At 42.7% G+C, this 23,553-nt stretch overlaps 1 long non-coding RNA gene across 1 annotated transcript; it reads right to left on the reverse strand.

Moving 5' to 3' along the window:
* Positions 1 to 10,118: 10,118 nt before the first annotated feature.
* Positions 10,119 to 21,282, reverse strand: LOC120402311. Its single transcript, XR_005597134.1, has 3 exons — positions 21,148 to 21,282; positions 12,681 to 12,928; positions 10,119 to 10,176 (listed from the first exon to the last, which is right to left on the reverse strand). It is a non-coding gene; the product is annotated as an uncharacterized LOC120402311 (long non-coding RNA).
* Positions 21,283 to 23,553: the final 2,271 nt, after the last annotated feature.

The raw sequence follows: 23,553 nt of genomic DNA on the forward strand, positions 1-23,553 counted from the left end.
AAACTCCCTCCCAGAGCCCAACCTCTCAGCTCTTCTACACCCAAACTCCTTCCCAGAGCCTGCACCCTAATCATCTACCCCAGACCTCCTCCCCCACCCAAACTCCATCCCAGAGCCTTAGGCAGGTCGGGGGTGGAGTTTTGTGGGGGCAGGTTATGGGCGGCATGAGTGACATTGGCCCACTGGATTTGAGGACTGGCACTGGCCCTATTGTAAATTGAGTTTGAGACCCCTTGTCTAAAGAATTATCATTGAAGCCCAAGAGAAACGTCCTTCCCATGGAAGGACAGACACAGCACACAAAATCAAGATTAATTAAATCAATTTATTATACTATCAATAATGCTGTACTATTTGGAGCACTATCTGAACACCAAGTCATCCTCCCAGCCTGGTGGTGAGGTAGACAAATAAGAATTATTTTTCCTGTTTTACACATGATGAGAACTGCACAGCCAAGTGAGAATGTAGAAGCTCCTGGTTCCCTGTTCCATGTTCAGTCTTCTAGTCCACAAAGTCCTCCAATGAATGACTAAGCAACACTAGTATGGAACATACATGGGGCTAGTGATGATTTTCCCTCAGAAAATGTGGAGATCCAGTTTAGTTTGGATAGGCCTGAAAAGTGTGGCTCTCTAAAGGTTATCTAAACTTTCCGAGAGCTCCCTTCTGCTGTCTCTGCCTGCCATCCTCTCAAACCTCAACTGGAGCCGTCTTTCCCCACTTAGTTTCATCCATGGACCCTCAGACCTCCTAGCCCTCCTGCAGGGAAGGAGGAGGATTCTCTGGTCTGATATTGTCTCTACTGAGACTTGGGCATTTCTCATTTTCTCTGAGCTCATTTGTCCTTCCTTACGAAGCACATCACTATGTGCCAATAAGAAATAAAGAGTGGCCCCTTTAAAAATGTGTAATAAGTAGCTAACCTGATTTAGTTCATAATGGCCGGGGTTGAATAACCACAATCTAGATTTTTACTGTTGTATTGAGACAGGAAGGGAAAAACCATACTGGTGAGAACAGGATCAGCACTTTTGGATGCCTGAAATGTAATTTGACTTCTTCATTGTTGTGAATTCTTCTGAAATGGACAACAAGACAACACCCAAGAGGAAAAAAAACCCAGTCAACAGCATGTGACGGTGGCTCTACACCAGACGCAAGAATGCTATTAGTATGTGGAGCTACAAAGCCTCCATTAGCATATGTTGTTATCATCTAAACAATTACATTGTCTTAACTGCAGAAACTAGAACTTGGGTTTCGTTTTCTGTTGTTGTATGTTAGTCTGTGTTGAGTCACACTGCGTTAAGAGGGATAGGCCTGCTCGAAGGGCAGGGTTCAGGAAGTGATTTTGTGAATCACTCCACCATTCTGACACATTGGTTCCATTCAGAAGAATGATCTGCTATGCACATAATGGCCCAGTAGTATCAATGGAGAGGATCTGACCTTCTGAAGATCTAGGACCAACCAAGTGGAGCTACTAGAGTTCTGCTGAGAGTTGGGGCTGGGATAGTGTGACCCTTCCCGCCCCCCAAAAATAAAAAATCCTTTTTTAGAAGTAAACCCTATTCATAAAGCGAAGACATTTATTTTTAACGGAGTAAATTCATGAGAAGCTGAGGTTAACTGCCACTGGAAATGGTGTTTTAAGATTGCAGTCCACTGAACCCATTCAGGACTCCCTTTTGATTAGTAACTGAGTTTATTATAAGAACTGTTTTGTGTGTGCGTGTGCATGTGTGTGCATACATGCATGCAGCACTCGCCCACCCAGTCTGCCTAGTGCTCCTGTAGTCGGCATAGTCTAAGGGCTGGTGCACAGGACAGAGAGTCGAAAGACTGAGATTCTAATACTGACTCTCCAAGTGACCTTGGGCATTTCACTTAAATCCTCCACAATTTCCCCATCTGTAAAATGGAATGGTAATAATACCTACTCTTGGGTCTTGGCAAGCTTAATTCATGTAAAACCCTTTGATATCCTTGAATGAAAGGCTCCTTGGCTGGTATAAATTAGCATAGCTCCCTTGATGTGAATGTGCAGGGTAGATATTGTTTTGTAAAGTGAGAAGCTTGGAGAATTTACATCTCCCAATCAGCTCCACTTCTCTTTGCAGCCCCCGACGAGTTCCTTTTCCTTTAATTTTAGCACATACATACTTGTTCACTCCTACTGGACTGCAGCAGAGAATAAATCAGCGATCCCGTCTCAGTGGCAGCACTGTGTGTTGTGGTGGTTTAGTATTAGACCGATGTCGCTTAAATATCATCCACTGTTGAGAGGTGAAAGTTTACAATTTAACACAAAAATGGAAAAGACCTAGAAAACCTGAACATTAGAAAAGTGAAATATATTGTATCCATTCTAAAGCTGTGGAGGGAACGCACAGTTCTGTAGTTGATGCATCAGCTGAATTCACTTGCAGAGCGCTGCATGGGCTATGCTCCAGCAAGTTTGTTGTGGATGACATATATAATGTCATGTATAGACTGCGCTGATATGTATGTGTTATGCAGAACTGTGGGGAAATTTTCCAATACAACATTTACAGAAAAATGAACTATGGGGTAGAAAATAATAGAAATTATTTGATTCTATCTGGTGCATTTGTAAAATTGTGATCCTAATATATTTGTGAATCATATTGACTTTCATTTCAGACAACTTACTCTGGGTAGGTTCTTTCTTTTATATCTTCTCAATGAGCTTCTGAATTGTAAAAAATCTGCTGAAACCTTTTAGGTATAATACCAGACTAGCCATCTGTGCTCAGGCCTGGGAGCCAGAAATGCACATTTTTAAATTCTAACTCTGACACTGACTCCCTTTGTGATCTTGGAAGAGTCATTTAATTCTGCTTAAGTTCCCTGAATTGTAAGTAATACAGGGGTATTAGTACTTACCCACCGTACCTCACATCGGGGACTGTGAGGATTAATTAGTTAATGTTTGTAAAGCAATTTCAAGATGCAAAATGCCACATGACTGCTAAATGTGCTGAAAGTTGCAATGATCATGTTACAATTAATTCAATTTTTGTATTAGTTTTACACTTTGATTTTGCACTAAGGAAAGAGGGAAAAAATATAACTGGGGCTGGGGGGTGTGTGGAGAAAATGATGTGGAACTGCCCATTTTAAGGACATAACTCCCCTTTGTGCATCTCAGATGACTAGCCATTCTGACAATTGGATGCACTCCAACTATCACACTGACTAGCATGAAACGGAACAAGCCTTCAGGAAATGAGGATTTTTTTAGTAAGACAGAAAAGATTTTTGACCCCCTTTTCCAACTTGTTAAAGCCTCAGTGAATCCCCCCTCCCCCAACCCCTCACGAAACGCTTGCCTGAGCAAAAGTTTTACCAGAGCATTTCATGAGTCACGCATAATTAAAATGGGAGGGGTCCTGCTACTGCTTCCATAGAACTGTTTGAGTTAATTGATAAACCTTCCCTTTTATTACCAGTGCTAGCCTTCTGTCTGAAGCCATACAGTCTATTGCTCCTGAAAGGCAGGGAGATTTCCTTGTGGGATTCTAGCAAATATTGGAAATTGCAGTGGCAAATTAGCAGGGGCCACAAACCAGAAGTGACAGCTCAAGTAGGCTGATGGGGGGAGTGTAGCAATCCCATACCAATAGCAATTGGCCAGACTTATCATATGGACTAATCACAACAGAGCTGGTGAAATAATGGGCACCAGATGTTATCGCTTTGTAGACGTTTACTCTCTGGAGATTAGCTACTGAAGGCAAGCTCCCAGAAAACAGGAGCACCGTTCTGTCACATTTCAATAAAGCAGGGTGGCTGGTGGAGAATATCCGCCCCACGCTAGTGTATCTGATTGTTGCTGCCACAGTCCCAGCTTAGGAGAGAATGAGAAAGAAAACATTTTCATGGCTCTTATGAAACTAGAATGAAGTCGTTTGTATTGTTATATCCAAGAGAGAGACCCTAGTTCATGGCTGGTTGAAAACACATCATGTGACAGATCAGCAAGTCATCAATATGTCCTAATATGCAGCTTCATTGGCTGGTGCAGTGAGTAGAAAGGAGTAGGGCAGACCACATTCCCTACGGTTGCATCTCAAAAGCATGTTTCCTATGCTACCTGAATGCAAGGACTGAAAATCTGCTTAGGGATTGAGGGAGGCTCCTTACTCCTGCCCCAACCCTGAGCATCCATGTAAGGACCAACCATGATCTAGCTCTCCGTTGGCTTTCTCTGTAATTGTTTTTTATTAAGTTTCCTAGCTTATTTTAAGCTCTGTGTACACTAAAAGCCCTATTCATTGGTGATAAGGGGGGGGTCAGCAATGTGTGCAGCTGACCCAGTGCCCGGCCATGGTTTCACTGAGAGTGTAGACAGGAACAAATGACAGTCAGCATGATTTCTCTGCCTGGGCTTAAAGCCTGGTCAGGTAATTGATTTGTGGGGTGGGGAAAGGTGAGTGGTGGAATCATATTGTCGCCTTCAGGCAGAGGCAGCCATAGAACCAGTGGAATTCACGAGGTCCGAGGTAAATACTGATGCTTGTGTTTAAAAGGGGATGAATATGTTTGTGATCAATGATAACATTTGCAGTTAGTCAAAGAGTCCTAATCATAGAGTTTAGGGCCAGTAGGGATCACTAAATCATCTAGTCAGACTTCCTGTATAGCACAGGCCCCCGCACTCACACACTGAACCTATTAACCAAAATGAGACCAAAGTATCATAGGTGACTAGACTATGATCTTCCACAGGCTCAGAAAAAGGGGGACCGAGGTGAACCAATGCTCTAGACCCCCGCAAGCCAGGGAAATGATTAAATGAGATATACCCAGATAATCCTGGCAACTGACCCATACCCGCATGCTGAACAGAAAGGCAACCCTCCCCCCCCCAAGGTTCCTGACAATATGACCTAGGGGAAAACTCTTTCTTCACCCTCATATATGGCAATTAGTAAGACCCTGAGCATATCACTAAGAACCAGCCAGACAAGCACCTGAGAGAGAGAGGATGCTTGGTGCCACCTCAGAGCCCTGGCCCATCCCATCAAATGTCCAATCTCCAACTGTAGCCATCCCTGATGCTTCAGAGGAAGGAGATTAAAAACCGTTCCAGAATATACTGGGTGCAGAAGGGAAATCCCTTCCTGACCACTGCTGGTGGCAGGCTGAAACCATGAAGCATGAGTTTTAGGAACTCAAGACATCAACTGGCAGAGAGCCTCAGAGCTGTTGAGTCATTCCGCCTCCCCACCCCATCAGAAGCAATGCTGTCATACAATTGTACTCATAAATGTGTCCAGTTATATGTTCTCACAGAAGGTAACCAAGTCTCATGCTTTGGGGCATCAGGTGGTCACTGCAGGGATCAAGAAAGAATAATTCCTCTCCACTTACAGCTTGTAAAATTGGTCAAATACCTTCTGGCTTATGTTCATCTTCCCATGAAGTGGGACTAGGCCAATATTAGGGGCAAAATATTGTACTGTAGAGACCGCTGATCTAGTCTGTAGGGCAGGGGCCAGAAATTTTAGTTGTTCTATAAATCACAGAGTACAGGATTTCTCAAACTTTTTCATGGAGTGAGCCACAGAGAGCGTGTTGCATGGACCACCTTCATTGGCGCTGAATAAATAAATGATAATCGTGACAAAGTAGTTATTTCCCACATTCTCACAACTTTATTTTCAGTAGGAGCCCCTTATAGGCCTCAATATTACCTTTGTTGGCCCTTCCACACAAGTAGGGCTTTAGAAGTTTAAGCACTTAGCTTATAAAACAGCTTTTATGGGCACACTCCAAATATCAAGTCTCATCCAACCTTCTGAGCTTCATTTCAGTGCTTAATTCCTTTGGGCATACAATGCCCAGGCCTAAACAGGCTTAGCCAAGAGTCTCAGAACTGATAAGTGATGGGGTGCTTCTGTTTAGGAGTGCCCAACTTGAGACACTGGGAAGAGGCTTGATTTTCAGAAAGAGATGAGCATCTGCCCTCTGAAAACGACTGCCAAATAAAGAGGTAAAGAGCCAGATTTACTAAAGAACTAATGTCCAGTTGAGCCCCCCAGATCACTAGTCACTTTTGGAAATACTGCGCCTTGATTTTAAAAGGAATTAAAGACAGAACAGAGAGTCATCCTCATTGCTTAAAGAAACACCGTTACGTTATATATAATGGAGCAAAAGTCATGTTGCTTTAGATCAGCTTAGGAGCTAACATTTAGGGAAAACTGAATGGCTTTACCTTTGTTGTTAACTACACTTAAGATAATTAAAACAGAGTGAATTAATAAATTCTATAGAAGCAGCAAAGAATCCTGTGGCACCTTATAGACTAACAGATGTTTTGTAACAAACTATATGTAAATTCTATTTACATATAGTTTGCTTAACTTTTTCCTCTCTCTCATCTTCAATAATGAAAGCAAGAGAGTCATTTCTCTGCCTGGTTCCTCTGCATTTAGACTGCAGAGGGAATGCTTATCTATTAAAAACCTGGAATTGGGTTTTTTTGTTTGTTTGTGGAAACATTTTTATTGGTCATAGTTTTTGCAAAAGTTTAGCTTTATAATATCTAAATGTGGAGGTTTGTTGGATCAAACACTTCCCCTTTACACACTAGCATTCCTGCTTAACTGTATTCTGCATTTGAAAAAAAAAACCTAGATTCCTTGCTAGCATTAACATTGTTTCTTTAGTAAACCACACCCTTTCTCTTTCGCTTTTGACATCTAGATCAAATGATCAATCACTGGGTACTTCCTCATGTGTCTGGGTTAGAAATCAATTGGCAAGCCAGTAATCCTTTCTCCTCCCATTCCAAGCAGACATTTCAACTTGAAACATGCCACTCACTTTTGCAATCCCAATTACCTGGAAATGTGAAGCCCTGCTCTGGCAGGCGTGCCTATGAGAGAGAGGCGAGAAGGAAAAAGAAGTGAGAAAATGTCAGTGGACTTCTGTCATCTTCTGACAGGGACTGGTCTCCCTTTTTTACATTTCCTGAAGAGCTGCCTTTAACTCCTTGGCAAAGCCATTATCAATTCTATGGCTTCTCTCCATCTGTCTTTATTCCTGCAATTCTAAAGTCAGAAAAGAAAATTATTTTCACATTAGCAACTCATTAAATGGCCCCAAATTTGTAGCACAATCACTGCTGGATCCAAATGCATTGTTTTTACACATCTAAATGCCTACCACGGGCATTGTTAGAATAGCCAGCCCTGGCCTGCAGGACCTTCTGTCATGCACATGGTTAAGTGGGTGGGGTGGGGCTGTGGCACAGTCATCCATCACTCTCCATCAATGTCACCACCACCTGCAGGGATACTACCAGCAATCATTCACTCATTCTTGTCCATCAGGGTGAGAGGTAGGAGAGCGGGTGAGTGTGTGCTTATGCAGAAGCACTCCAGGGTTGGAGCAATGAAAAGCTGTAAACCTTTGAGAGATTTAAGAGAGCAGAGATATTGAAGGGAACCCAGACACTGCTAAGTCTCACTATTGTATTTTTTTGTTCTGATACATGTATTTTGCAACTCAGACTTCATAACATCAGGTGCTGTACGGTAGGTGCTTAACCGATGCATAGAATACACTGCAGTAAATACTGGGCAAACCTGAAAACTGTTGTTTAACCAGTCACCAGTCACTTTTAAAAAACATTTTAAAATTAACTTTGGGCATGGAAATACAGAGGCTACTTTTAAAAATCTCCAAACGCTTTTAAAAATTGAGATACACTTCCCCCTCTCCTGGGGGTAAGTCCCTGTGTATCCAGCTTCAGCTCAAAGAGAAATGATTTTACCAAGAGTCTTACCAGACTGGAGTTTGTGGACCGGCAATGGGTGTCAATGGAGGGGATTCATAGCTGGTGGCAGTGAAGAAGTGGGCAGGAAGAAGTCGAGACAAAAGAAAGGGAGAGAGACAACACAAGGAAGGGTAATTTTCTACCAGTAGAAAGGTTCCCATTTACACACAACCATCTCCTTTCCCATTGTCTCTCATCCTGATAAGAAAAAGATCAACTAATGCCCATCTAGTATCACAATGATATAAAAGTAGTGTTGGCTTCCGGCATGGTCTATACACCGTTTTGGTACCAGTCTAACTTTAGAACCAATATAACTAACATGGTACTATTGTGGACCCAGTTATACCAGTATAAAGGAGCTTATATGGGATATAGCTTATACCCCTAAATTTAAGAGTATAATTGTGTCCACACTAGGGGGATGTACCATTCTAACTATAGCAACTTCTAAACTGGCAGTCATAGCGGCACGAAAACTGCGTGCAGACCAATGTCTTGGCCTCTTTCTTCTGGGTAGTCACTGTGACCTCCTACCTGAGGTCCCCCTGTAGTTGCAGCTGGATACAGTATTCTCATTGGCTTCCTGTCCAAAACTGTTGTGTTGCTATGCTCTGTTTGATAGCTGCCATGTTCTGCTGGTGAAGCAGCTGCATTTTAGTGGAGTGATTCCTGCATATCAAAATCCTTTTGGAATCACAGGGATAACAGGGGCTTTAGCAATGTACATAATTGTTTTTAAAAGTGAACTATTTTTTTACAGTATTCTAATATTTAATGATGCATCAGAACCTGCTGCAATAGCTTCAAAAGTTTCCTGAGCCCCATGTGACTCTGAGGTTCTTCCCTCTGAACGAAATACATGTCCCAAATAGGAAAGTGGGGTGTTTCAGTCTGTTTGGTTCTGAACAAAAAAGAGTTTATCCCTGGAAATGAGCTTTGACAATTGGCCTTCCTCCCCGCGGCTGGTTAGCACTTAGAAGCTTGCGGCTGACAGCGCTTGTGGACCATGGAGATCCACCAGGTGCTTGCAGCTGGTACAGATAGCTCATTAGAAATTCATTTTTTCCTGTCATAATAACAAAGTGCAGAGCAGCAGCGGTAACATAGTTTCGTATGGGAAAGCACACAAAAGGGGACAGCTGAAAGAAGCTGTGCTTTTCTCCTGTATTTCTGGCCTGATAGACTTTTCTTCAAAAGAAGCAGCCTTCTCCATCCTCTGTATCCTCTTAGGCTGAATTTACTGAATTGCATTATATGCACCTAATGCATATTGCAAGGAGCCCAGTCTCTTTTAAACCAATTCATAGTATTTCTCTCAAGTTTTTTTTTATGCTTTCCTTTTTTCCCCTTCTTCTCGTTGGAACCTTAACAGTGACACAAATAGAACTGTTGCTCTTTGCTTCCTAGCTTCAGATTCCCCAGAAACATTTTAGAAAGTCGTGTTTCCAATCTTTAATAGGAGCCAACTGAATTTGTGGATAAAGTAGAAATTCAGCATTACAGGCAATAAGCTGTTGGCCAAATGGTGCTCTCAGTTTCACCAGTATAGTAAAAGCAGTGAATGGTGGAAGTGAGAGCAGAATAATGCCTCTCTTGTCACAGCAACTGCTAAGATACTACAGGGATGCGTGCCAATATAAGAATATACCTAATTAGCCACGTGATTCAGTGACTCCTGACATGCAAGTGGGGGGTAACCCTCTTGTAACTGTGATCTATGTTATTAAGAGCTAGAGGGAAAGTTTTGTGAAAAAATTCAGTTGTTTTTCATTTTCTGAAAAATTTTCACACCCCACCTCCCCCAGCTTTCACTTTTTGTTTTCTTCCCTTTGGCTCCATCCCCTCCCTTCCCATTTTTCATTTCCATGTCTTTTCCTCCTTTTTTCCCATTTTTCTACTGAAAACGGGAGGGAAAAAAAGGAGGGCTGGGGGAGGACTAGAAAGAGTTAGGGAACCAATAAACTGTAAATCCCCAAACTAAAAGAAAAGGAGGTTTCCCTTTCTGAACCAAAGTCATGTTGGTTTTTGGTTTCAAAACAATTAGTGTTTTCAGTTTTCTCATCTAAAAGTCAGAAAATTTCAAAACCCTTGAAAACCCTGTCAGGAAAAATTGTCATTTTTGAAGATAGGCTGTTTTCTGTGGGGGAAAAGTTTTGAATTAAAAATGTCAATCAATTCTACATGTTACGTGACCGAGGCCAGGAAATAAAGATTAGTCTCCCACAACCATCCCTGTGTGTCACACCTTTATTATGTGGTGACTGAAGAAAACTAAATGCAGCAAATGAAAGCACTTGAATCCCTCAGTATGGACTGGAAACTTGCAGTGAACAAGAGTCGGGTAGCTGTTTCAAATTGTCCTGAAAGAGAAATCAGAAAGAGTGACTTCCTCCAGATTGCTGTATTGTAGGTCCAGAAGCACTGGATGTCTACAATGTCTGTTAGTGGGAACATGAAGGGGATTACAGACTACTAGACAAAAGCATTCAAACATTTAAAGAATCCTATTATCCACTTGATAATTATTATCCTTATTATCCACAAGAGTGCCACTTGAATAAGTCAAATTTTCTTTCAAAGAAACAAGCTGCTAGGTGAAACTATAGACCATCTTGTGGCAGAACTAGGCAATAAAGCCAAATTCTGTGAATCTGAACAATTAACAGTGGGACTAATTAGAGAGAGGGGTGAAATTTTTAAAGTGCATAACGGTCAGATTTTTAAAAGCACCTGAAGATGTAAATAGGCATTTAGTGGGATTTTCTAAGAAATCCTGCTAGGTGCCTTTCTTCAGCTTTAGGTGCCTGAATCCCTTTAAAAATCTGGCCCTATGTGACTTTGGAGCCTAACTCACATTTTCAAAAGTGACTTAGATATTCAGGAATCTAAGTCTCATTGAACATTAAAGGGATTTAGGCTCCTAAATCACATAAGTACTTTTTAAATTTTTACCTTGGATTACTTGTGCCCAACTATAATCAGGTTAAAGCAAGGTTATCACTAGAAATTGACTTGACTCTGCAAAGAAAAGTAGATATTTTGAGAGCTAGTGAAAACTGTGCTTCCAAAATCAAATCAAATGCATCTAATGAAGAATTAAAGACAGAATACAAGAGTGAAGGAATAACATAGGGCCTGATCCAACTCCCACTGAAGTCAATGGAAGAGTTTTCACTGACTTTAATGGGAATGTGACCAGGCTTAGAGACTAGATTTGCCCATTCAACAAAGCTACACTGTATGTCTGATTAGAGATAGACACCCCTTAGTGCAAATGACAAGAACAAACTGGCACAACCATACAGAAACTCAAGGGAGTAATTCTAGATGGATGGCCACCTCTAAGAGTAAAACGTATTGGGACTACATCAATGGAACTACTGCATTTGATGGGAATTGGTATACAATACATTATATCACAATACTAGACAGTATGAGATTGGAAGTGCTATGCCAAATCTACAATACCTCTCTGGGAATTAAAAAGTGTAAAGAAGGGAGCCTGACCTATCCTATTCTGACCAAGCATGAATGCTGCCATGAAAGACAAGTATGAAATCTGCAACAAATACAGGAAACAGAATGCAAAAGAAGCACTGAAACCAGGAGATCCCAGATTGCTCTTGGTCAAGCATTGATTACCAGTTGTTAGTGGACTACTGCTTTCTTAATGTTTTAAAATGAGCTCTTGAACAACACATCAAGTAACATATAATAGCATGTTATAGATTGAAGTTTGTCTGTCATATGATTCCAGATGAGTTCGCAATTCACATGTGGCTCATATTAACTATTCTTTTTTTTTATCTCAGTCCAAACACACCACAACAAGACGTTTCTATGCAACATCACATGGTTTAGCAAAAAAGTCAATATAAATAGCAAAGAATTTAATTTAAATTAAAAATAACCTGGCAAATTCAAGGGATTCATTCTTAGCATTGTTGGCTGAACAAAGCAAGGTCCAGACACAACTTGATGGCATTTCTCTCTTTGTCTGGCTATAATGCATAACACATCCCTACTCTGCCACTGACAATGCAAAAAACAAGAGGAGCAGCAAACAGATTCCAGAGAGCAGAACAACCTCAAAACCTGAACAAGCCATTGCAGAAGGAATTGTCTTAAGAACAAGAGGTGGCCGTGTGTGTAGAAAGCCACCGAGGTTCAGCGATTATAGTTATTGACAGTCAGTAAATCCAGTAAGAAGCCAAATAATCTCATTTGTAGGGGGTTCTACTTATTTACCCTGCCCATCATCCTAGATGTATCTATTTATGTGTTTTATTAATAGACTCAATTAGTTTCTGGCTGGTGTTTTCCACTGACATGGTTTTATTTGCATTTGATTTTCAGGAGGAAAAATAAGATGTAAAGGTAGTCGCTGAAGAGAATGGAGGCTGACTGCAGTCACATGACAGAAGTATTAACCCCTCTGTAACCTTGAGCCATGTCAGGTGACATGAGTGGGGACATCTCAAGAGGGCTGGAAAGAGCTCCCCCAAACCTGTCAATGACACACTGGTCATTAGCCAGAGAGCAACACACACAACCAAGATGAGGCACTTCATCTCCCTCCCCAGGGGGGCTGAATGCACATACTGCCTCCACAGCTCTTCCAGTGATCTTTAAAGAGGGTCTCCTCCCAAGCTTGGAAACCTACTGTCTTCCCTGAAAAGAAGGAGCCTGTTGGCATGGATGCAGCATCCAAGCAACAGTGAGGCCACCTTTTAAAGCAACCTCAAGGTAAATTGTACCTATAGGATCAAGACGAGCATTAAGCATGAGCACTATAAGCAACTGTATAGGACCATGCACTTCTGGGGATCCTGAAAACACTTGATAGGACAGCTCACCGACCCACCTGGTCTCTCTTTCTGTCTGGCAGTGAGACCAGAGGAGGCAGCAATGCACTGCCTGGTCCCCAATCTGGGAGCAGAAATGGTAGGAGCAGGCAACTCCAGGCCCATTTTTCCTTCTGTTCCTGGAAGCTTGGAGTCCTGCTGGAGTCCCGTGTTGTAAGGCCAACTCAGTTAGCATGAATAAAAGAACATCCAAAAGGAAGTTGGATTCTTGCCTAGTGCTGTATTTGAAAGGATTCCATGGCTGTGTCTGTTCAAAAAAAGACCATCAGTAAAATGTGAAGGTTTTTAGGAACATAGGAATTGTCAGACTGGATCACACCCAAGGCCCATCTAGTCCAGTATCCTGTCTCTGACAGTAGCCAGCACTAGATGCTTCAGAGGAAGGTGCAAAAGACCCCACAGTAGGCAGATGTGGGATAATCTGCCCCCTGCCACATTAGGTCTCCTAGTCCTCTATGGGTAGAGCCCTAAAGCCCCAAAGCATGAAGTTTAAGATTTTTGTCAGTACCTAACTAGGGATCTGCTCTTGTTCCAGCTGAAATCAAAGTTCCCCTTGACTTAAATGAGAGCAGGATCAGGCCCTGAAAGAGCCAACAGTCTGCTGCTTGTAATAACCCATATTCACACTCAGCCATTCTCCCTTATCGGGCACGTTTCAGGAACACTTTGGAAGTAGTGCTTGCTGCCGTCTATTGTTTTGAGGTTTTATTTTTCCTTGTATTTTATTTTTTTGGCCCGATTGTAAATGTTTTGAGTTTAACAGACACCCAAATTCATTAAATGTGTGAAATGATGGGAAAAAAGTGTGAAATTGTAACAGTCTGTTTGTGGTTGATTAATAGAAATTTCTTCTAACAATTCCTGCAACCTTCTGGGGGTCATTGGAACAGAGCAGCTGTAAAGACAGCAGGAGTAATTTAGAAACTGCCCAATGCCGACCATGCAGATTTTTGAACAAGTGGGGAGAGTCCCATGCACTTGTTCAGGCCAGTAGGAGATGATTGGCCACTGCAATGTCAAGTTAACATGCAGATTAGTCTACAAGGTGCTTTTAGCCGGCTTTCCAAGGGCTTATTTTGTTGTTAAGGAAAAATATATTTTAAAAAATCATTGAATCATGAACAATTACCATCTATAAAGCTATTCTGCTTTATTGTCCAATATTGTTGGCCATGGTTATACTAAATAACAAAATAAAAACCTCTGCAATGGAAAGAAATCTCATTGACACATCATTAGGGATGTGGAGTATTTTTCTTCCAGAAGACTGAGAGCTTGTCAACTACTGCCTTATTTCAGATTGGAAGTAATCCTTAGGACGCTGCTGGGTTAAGCATCTTTCAGATCAAGGCAGCCAGCACCAAGGACAAGGGAAGTCTGACTCTTTCTTTTTGGGGGCGGGGGGAGGGGCCATGTTTCTTTGGCTTTTTTATAGACAACCCAACCTGAAGCGCTGATTTTCTTTGTAGCGTACTTTATATAGCTAGATGCTTTTGCTTTACGAAACATACAAAAGGAGACATCAAAGTAATTGTCCCCACATTGACATAAGGATAGAATAATGGTGACCTAGAAGCTAAAGACTGGGACAAATGCTGAAAGTAATTCACTCCAAGCGTTAACAATGGGGAATGGGTGACAATGATATATACCAAAAGACGAAGAGAACCACTTTTGTTGGGCGGTGATACCCGACAAACCCAATTGTAGGCCGATCAATACTGTCATAGGACAATTATCAAAGACCATCAGCATATCATATTTTCATACCATAAACAGCTCAAGGCGCCAGCGCTGGCTTTCCTACAGAAAGCACATAGCATAAATTTGAAGGGTGTGAAATTGACATGATTAATAATTATAGTTATTAGCACATGTGCCAGCTGCTCATGTATGGCTTATCCCTTGATTTATGGTGCCATAAATGCCCATTTCTGCTTGTGATGCAGAATCAGGAGGGCACACAATCATGGGCAGAGTGCATCTTTCCCAGTGCCAGGAGCTTTGCTCCCTCCACACTCAAATCCCCCCGCCCTAAAAAAAAAAGTGGGCCAAAAAGTCACCCCTGCTTTGCTGAAATGGAAGCTGCCCCTTTTGTTTTCATGTCTGCCTTAGCGGCTGCTGAAACCTGTCTGCTCAGTGTCCCCAAAGCCTTTGAAGTTTGGATTGCGGCTAACAAGGGGCTATAGTTTTCCCTCCCCCACACTCCTTCATGCTGTTGCCAGGCTGCAAACAATCACTATACATATTACAGATGAAACCACTAGCACCAACAATCGGAGAAGCAAAAACGAATCGTCTAGGTGCCAGAAGTTAAAGCTTTTGTTTTCAAGTGCAGCTTGATTCCCCCTCCCTCACCCTTCTGCCTTGTGTACTTTTACAACATGGTGCATTGTAGAAAATTATTTTTCTTTGACATAGTGTGAAAAAATGTCCAAAAATAAAAGCAAAACAAGAATCTCATTATGTTAGCACCCCAAGACTGTTTTCTTTTGAAGGATTATAATATCTGCAGGAATGACAAAAACCTTGTTAGCTCTACAGAGAAGATTCACAGCCTATCACTGTCCCTTAGAGGTTACCGCTGCACACTCAGAAACAGATACTTACAAAGTATTCTGTGCGGTTAAGAAAAGGTATCATTGCTCATGGCTGTTAATGTTACTTTCAAGGGAGATATTTATCATTTAAAAGCAAGAACCATTGTTATTTTATTGCATTGCTGTACCTATTTCCCCACCCCCACCTCCCTCAGGTAATAAAGCAATGCATGTAGAAACCAGGTAGAGCAGAGCTATGAAAATCTTTTGCTATTTTATGAAACAATGTGAAACTTATCTGGCTGTTTCTTCTCATGTGAGAACACAACTGAGGGCCCAAACCTACAAGGTGGTGAAAGTTTTCAGTTTGCATCAAAGTCAGTCATTAGTTGTGGAGCACTTCTCAAGATCAGGCCCCAAATTTGTAATAACTGGGTACGTGGTAAATCTTTGCAATGGAATGAACCTGCACATAATTTTGGGAACTCTTACGAGCCTATATGCATTACAAGTCACTCACAGGGGTCAAAGAGGAAGGAATTCACCCCTCCCAATGCACAGTTGTGATCTGCGTGGTGGTTGGGGTTTTTTTGCTTGTTTTTGTTGTGTTTTGTGTGGGGGATTTGTTTGTTTGTTTTGTGCGTTTGGTTTTTGTTTGGTTGGTTTTGGTTTTTTCTTTCCCCTGAAACATCAGAGATTTGCTATGTCTAGAGATGGGATACCATTTGGGGTGGACCAGTGCTCAGAGGTGGTACCAGTATTGCCAACCCCAAATGTTCAAAAATCATGAGTCAGGCTCACCAAAAATCACGAGATTGGCTTGAAAATCATGAGATTATGTAAAATAATAGATTTGGTAATCTTTTTATTTGCCTTCTGCTTTTTGAGCCTTTAGGATGCATGTGACATTCCCCTGGTGTTATCCAGACTGGTGATCTGCTAGGTCACTCTGATCCTTGACTCTGGGAGCCAGCCTTACCCTGCTCTGCTGTGAGAACCCCCACTCCTGGGCTGTTCACGCACAGCCTCTGGCATGTAAACTGCTCCTTGGATTCTGCAACCAAATGACACTAGCCAATATCTCCAGTCCCAAACACAACCCTAGGAGCCTCCATCTTGCACTGTCCAGTTATGCCCATTGGACACTGCAAGCTTATATGAGTTCGTCAATTTAACAAAGAAATTGATATGTACCAGGCTTGTTATCCCAAGGGGAGTCTCTGACACACTTCAAACCAAACACCCTGCTTCGGGTAGAATAAACAAACAAATTTATTAACTACAAAGAGAGATTTTAAGTGATTATAAGTCATCAAATGAAAGCAAAACACATTCTAAGCTGATCTTAACACTTTCAATGCCCTTACAAACTTAGGTGCTTCTCACCACAGGATGGCTGATTGCCCTTCAGCCAGGCCCTCCCATTTTGATGAGTGCTTCAGTTGCTTGGTGGTGATGTCTGTAGATGGAGGTGGAAGAGAGAGGAAGAGCATGGCAAACGTCTCTCCCTTTTATCATGTTCTTTCTTCCCTCTTGGCTTTGTCCCCCCCCACCCCCCGCCTTCAGAGTCAGGTGAGCATTACCTCATCGCAGTCTCAAACTGACCAAGGGAAGGGGGGTGACTCCCTCGAGAGTCCAACAGATCCTTTGTTGTTGCCTAGGTCAGTGTCCTTTGTTCATGCGAGGCTGGGCTGGGTTTGTTCCATACCTGCCCTAATAAGGTGTGAACTGCCCCTCTGCTCTTGGACAGTTTTGCCTGGGCCTTTGCTCCTGGAGAGTTTTTGCCTGGGCTTGTTTTAAGCCATGAGGACACATTTCTAGCCTCATAACTATATACATGAAATTATAACATACAACATTACTATAACAACAATGCTCAGTGCATCATGAGCCTTCCGAAGATATCCGACATGACAAACTTTGCACTGGCTACCACACAACCATATTATAAGGATGAACATGGGGGTGCAGGGTATTCCCCCAAGGTACAGAATGTCACAGTGCACTGGGGTCACATTTTGAAGCTTTCCCACAGCCACAAGATCTAGAAACTTACTTTGTGTTTAAGAATGACGGCTGAAATAATCACCTAACCATTTCACTCCAGGAGCTGGGGCTTTAAGGAAAGCAATGATTATCATGAGACTCATGACAAAATCATGAGAGTTGGCAATACCTTGGTATGTCTTGCTCACACATTCGGGGTCATAGTGATCACCAGATTTGGGGTAGGGAAGAAATTTCCCCTCTGTTCAGATTGGCAGGACCCTGAGTGGGGCTGAGGGGCAGTTGCCTTCCTTCGCAGCATGAGGTCTGTATCGCCTGTTGGGATCTGGACATATCTCACCTTATCAATTCCCTGCCATCTCAGGGGCCTCGATCATTGCATGTACTGCTGCTTTTTTCTTCCTGGGGGAGCTGCAGCATAAAGTGGTTCTGCTTCCCACAACCCTTGCACTACTACCCAGAGGCTGGGCATTTTTCTTCCTGACTTTCATGTTGCTTTCCACAGTCTATACACTGTACCATGATACCTGCATTCTCAGTTGGTCTATCTCCGACCTGTCTCCTGGGTTCCTTTAGCTTGAGCTTGTTCTGCACTGGTAGTTGTCATTATTTTGATCCTTTCCCAGTGATCCTTGTCTTTGGAGGAATTACTTTAGGATTCTACCTGTTTCTTAATGACCTCTTCTGTAAGCTGGAATCCCCACATGTCCCACAAGTGATCCTGTTTTCAATTAGGGAATCTTGAATATCTCTAAAGTTACATGTGGCTGCCAGAGTTCTCAGCTCTGTAAGGTAAGAATCTATTCCCTTTTCTGATTCTTGGTTTTGGGTATAGACACAGTATCTCTCTATAGTTTCATTTGGTCTGTGGTCACAATCCTCAAACACCTTCATCAGCTGTTCCACGGTTTCAGCCATTATACCTGGCAACAGTGTCTCACTCACTTCTTGTCCTTTTTTCTCCAGTGAGATAGTAAACAAGCATTACCTTCTTTTTCTCATCTTTGTCCACACTGGTCAGCTCTGTATAAAGACTCAGTTATTGCTTTCACTACTTCCCATTCTGTACAAGTTTTTTTTTTCTGGAAATCCAGCATTGCCAGTGGTCTGAGTCCCGCTTCCTGTTTGCTCTCTTTCCAGCTGCTGCTTTGTTTGTCTCTTAATTACACAGTCACTCTTCCTTGCTGTGGAAAGCAGCACCTAGTCTCACTAGATGACTGCTGCCACCATGATTCATATACCGTATGCTGGATAATAACATGCAAGGACTCCATGATTGTAAAAATAAACTGGCTCTTCATTAAGAGAACTATCTACAGAGATGCTGCAATTGCAGCTAGCATTCCAGCCATATGCACACAGACTGGCTTCCAGTGGTGCCTCCTCCAAATTCTTTTCCCCTGCAACCTGTGCGCCTCCCTCCAAGTTCCATACAGGTTGCTACAATGCCCAAATGAACTGTGAAGTTTAGCACAGCCCCATTGAACAACATGAGACAATGATTGTTTACAGTTTGTTGTAGCCATGCTGGTCCCAGGATATTAGAGAGACAAGGTGGGTGAGGTAATACAGATGGTTTAACATACGTAGTTATGTGTGTTAATTACATATGCTAAACAATCTGTTACACCATGTATTTAGCCATTACTCTCTGAGTATCTTTCCCAGACCGAAAGAAGAGCTCTGAGTGGCTCGAAATCTTGTCTCTCTCACCAACAGAAGTTGGTCCAATAAAATATTTTACCTCACCCACCTTGTCGCTCTAATGAGACAATGATGTTAGTCAGAAGCTGAAACAATTTGTGGATCATTGAATAATCTCCTTTTGTGAACATCAGAGTTGTGAAATATCTTGGGGGGGAAAAGGCTATATGTTACTGTCATATCCCTCCTCCCAAAAAGTGATAAGATTATGTAGCAGGATAATAGGAAATACATGGAAATGGCAAAAGGATTAATGAAAACATTAAAAATTATTCCATTTTCAGGTGAACTCCAGATAGTTCCCATAAATTCAAATGTTTGGCAAAACTTCATTCCCTCTGAAGCATCTTGCAATGACCACCATCAGAAGATAAGATGTAGGCTAGAGGAACCATTGGTTTGAGATAGTATGGCTGTTCTTATGTTCTTACATAATAAACAGACTCATCCATTTGGGGAACAGAAACAATACCATGTTATCCATGTGACGAATAATACCTTGAATTCCAAATTTCAAGTCTTGAATACTCACAGCAAGGTATTTGCAGTTAATATATAGAGTAAAAAAGAACATAAACAATGTCACAGTAAAATTTTTAAGAATAATATATTTGAGGAAATGCCTGGGCATTCTGCAACCAGATTAAGAGTTTAAATTCTAGGGCTAGTCAAAATTTTTTGGTCTAAACTGTTTTTCATCAGTAAATTGGGTTTTTGATTACATAATTTTTTGGTGAAAAGTGTCTGCTTTGTGTGGAAAATTACAGCTTCTAATAGAACTTGTTGACTAAAAATCTAAATTTTTGTGGCCATTATTTTTGTTTTCATTTAAAAAAAATGAAAATTTTGCACAGGGATTCTCTCCCCTCCAACCACCTTTCAAAAATTCCTCCATGAACTTATCTAATTCTTTTTTTAACTCAGTTACACTTCTGGCCTTTGCAACATCCCTTGGCAATGAGTTCCACAGGTTGACTGTGCATTGTGTGACAAAGCACTTTTTTTTATTTTAAACTAGCTGCCTATTAATTGAATCAGGTGACCCCTGGTTCTTGTGTTCTGTGAAGGGATAAATATAATTTCCATATTCACTTTCTCTATCCCATTAATGATTTTATAGACCTCTATCGGATTCCCCCCGTTATCTCTTTTCTAAGCTTAACAGTCCCAGTCTTTTTAATCACTCCTCACACTGAAGCTGTTTTTTTTTATGTCTAATCACTTTTGTGGCCCTTCTCTGTACTTTTTCTAATTCTAAAATATCTTTTTTGAGATGGGGGTGACCAGAACTGCAAACAGTTTTCAAGGTGTGGGAGTACTATGGTTGTATATAGTGGCCTTCTGAAATTTTCTGTTTTGTTATCTAGCCCTTTCCTAATGGTTCCTAACATTATGTTAGTTTTTTTTGCCTGCTGCTGCAGATTGAATGGATATTTTCAGAGAACTATCCATGATGACGCCTGTAGTGTACCCTCTAGTGCCCAGCCCCACAATAGGGCCGGGCACCAAACAGTCACGGTCAGGCTTTAGCCTGGGCTTGGGGCGGTTCAAGCTGCCAGCAATTAAACACAGCCTGCTGGGGCTGGCTTCAACCTGGGCCACCAGCAGGGCAATTACAGTCTATGGAGCTGGTGTGGGCCTGGGTTTATGGAGGCTCAGGCTACCCGCAATTAAACCCAGTCTCAGGGACTGGCTTTAGCCTGGGCGGGGATCAGGCAGCTAGAAAACAATCTCTACCGCTGGCCAGGTACTGGGTTCGAGGAGGATCAGGCTGCCAGCAAACTAACAGTCTTAGGGGCTGGCTTTAGCTTGGGTGGGGCTCAGGCAGCCAGCACAGCAACACAGTCTACAGGTGGGCTGGGGCCTGGGCTTGAGGAGGCTCAGGCAGCCAGCAAACAAACAATCTCAAAGCTGGCTTTAGCCTGGGTGGGGCTCAGGCAGCCAGCAAGCATCAGTCTATAAGGGAGCTGGTATGGGAAGCTTCTTCTCCAGAGTGAGAGCTTCCATGTGAAGTGTATGGAGTCAGCCACCCTGGGGTGAGGTGGCAGGGGGACACCCTACTCCACCACGTCCCAGCCCAGGGCCCTGGCAGAGGCAGATTTGGCTGCCCCTGCATCAGCGGGGATCCAGCTGCAACCTGCTGACTGAGTCACAACCATAGCTGGCTGCTCCATGGTTGCCCCGGGCCACTTCCTGCCTCCCTGGGGTTTGGTACCTCTTGCTTTCAGGGCTCCTTGGATTCCTCAGGGTACGCTGTGGCTGGCACACTCCTTGTCAGGGTCTCCCACTTCAGCGGCTTGGGGACCGCCGGGTGTAAGTTCCCCTCCCAAGCACAGCAGGAGTGTCCTTCTCCATGGATTCTGCCCCAGCTGAGCTGCAGTGCCTTCCTCTTATACTTCCGGCCCCTCCCTGGCACTTTTGGTGAGGGGGGCAGGGCAGGCGAGGCTCTGCCCACCAAGGGGTGTGTAGTGAACTCTCGCTCTCCCATGCGGAGCAAGGCCCCTCGGCCTCACTACAACGCCGATTTATTTCTTGAGTTCTAGAATCCATCATTTTGTATGCATGGGATTTTTTCCCAATGTGCATTAATTGCACTTATCAACATTAAAGTTTATCTACTCTTTTGTCACCCAGTCACCCAAGTTAGTGAGATCCCTTTCTAACTGTTCACAGTCAGATTTGGACTTAACTATCTGGAGTGATTTTGAATCATCTGCAAATTTTGCCACCTCACTGTTCATTACTTTTCAGATCATTTATTAAAATGTTAAACAGCACAGGTTCGAGGACAGATCCTTGGGGGACCCTGTTATTTACCTCTCTCCATTATGAAAATCGACCATTTAGTCCTACCTTTTGTTTCTTATCTTTTAACCAGCTACTTCTACATTAGATGACCTTCTCTCTTATCCCATGTTTGCTTAATTTGATTAAGAGCCTTTGGTGAGAGACCTTGTCAAAACCTTTCTGAAAGTCCAAGTACACTATATCCATTGGATTACTCTTGTCTACATGCTTGATTGGTGAGGAATGATTTTCCTTTACAAAAGACATGTTGATTCTGGGAATAAAGAGAGTCTGGGAGAAGCTACTCGGGCTTTGAATTGCTCAGGTTAAGGGAGCAGTCTATGGAGTAGCAGCAGATCACCTAAATAACTTTAGTCAAACACAAGTTATTGGATTCAATACAGGAGTAACTGGTGAAATGTAATGGATTTTGATGTACAGGAGGTCAGACCAAATGATCTAATGGTTCCTTCTGCCCATAAAGTCTATGAATAGGCAGTCACAGGGAATTTTCAGGGGGGAAATTTCCATCTGGGCTTTGCTTGAAGTATTATTCTTAGCAAGATTAAACAATTATATGATTTACCGACGGAGTGCTGAGCTTAATTTTTTTCCTCTCCACAATCCCACAGAGTGCAGGCATGGTCCTACCTATGAATACCCTCTCACCACCTTTAGCAGGGGAGGTTCTTTGACTGGGCAGCAGGGAATGAGAAAAGTCCAAATGTATGCATGGCAGAGAGGGGGCTTCCCCCTCTTCAGGTCTCTGCTTAGCCACTGTGGAAGGGGAGGGGGAGTAAAGGGAGCTGGGGGCAGCTGACTGGTTGCTGTGCACCCCACCTTTCCTATCTGAGCTAAGCCCAGGCTTTGAAAAACGTCTTTCACTCCAGTTAGCTGCCCTACCCTCCCTCTCCTTAGCTGTAGATTAGGAACTGTGCCACTTATGATGCTACAGATCTGACTGATCCCCTGTTTTTAAGGGTCAAGAGGGAATGTTTCCCATTGGACCAACTGGCAAGTAGTCCAGTGAATTTTTTCATCTTCCTTGCAGCCTCCCAGTAGTATAGTTGGGTTAGAAACACTAGGATCTGAGGTTCATATAATGCTACTTGTGGCCAACATCCAGGGTGAGCAAAGGCTAAAAGGGCTAGGACCAGCGGTAAATGAGATCTGAGATTGCGTAGTTGTACCTTGCTCTCATAATGGGGGGAGGAGCTTGAAGTCTCAGTGGGCTGAAGTTCCCCCCACCCACCTAGCCTTGTGGCCTCTGTCACTTCATCCTCTTGCACAGAGGGGAGGGGGATGAGGTTTCACAACTCAGCTGAGTCCATGGGGTAGACCAGGGCAGGGCTACCCTGAGTAATTGTATGGTTTATGGTAAAAGCCCTCAAATTAAATGCCCGGTATGTGAGAAGTGGCAATGCTGTGCCCTTCCTCAAGGTATAATTAATAAAATTGCAGCCTGCCATTTAAACACAGCCCATGTGTCTGTCAATCATTGCCTGCTTGCCTTGGTCAATGATGAAGTCAGCTACATGTCTGGGTCATTACTGTCTTAGGCTCCAATTTAGCAAAGCACCTAAGCACATTGTAAACATGTGAGTTGTTCCATTTCCATTAATGGGACAAAAACACATGATTAAATGTTTTGCTGAATCTGGGCCTTAATAAGCAGCGCTCTGTATCCATTTAAAACAACATAGCAAGTGCTCTGTTGCATTTACTGGTGTGTAATTTTCTGTCAGTGGTACAGTCATTTGAGACTGTGTGTGGTGTGCATTTGTGTACAGCAGGAGCTGTGAAGAATAGGGTTAGATTCTTGGCTCATGCATTT

This window comes from Mauremys reevesii, linkage group 3 (assembly GCF_016161935.1).
Source record: "Mauremys reevesii isolate NIE-2019 linkage group 3, ASM1616193v1, whole genome shotgun sequence".
Lineage (NCBI taxonomy): Eukaryota > Metazoa > Chordata > Testudines > Geoemydidae > Mauremys > Mauremys reevesii.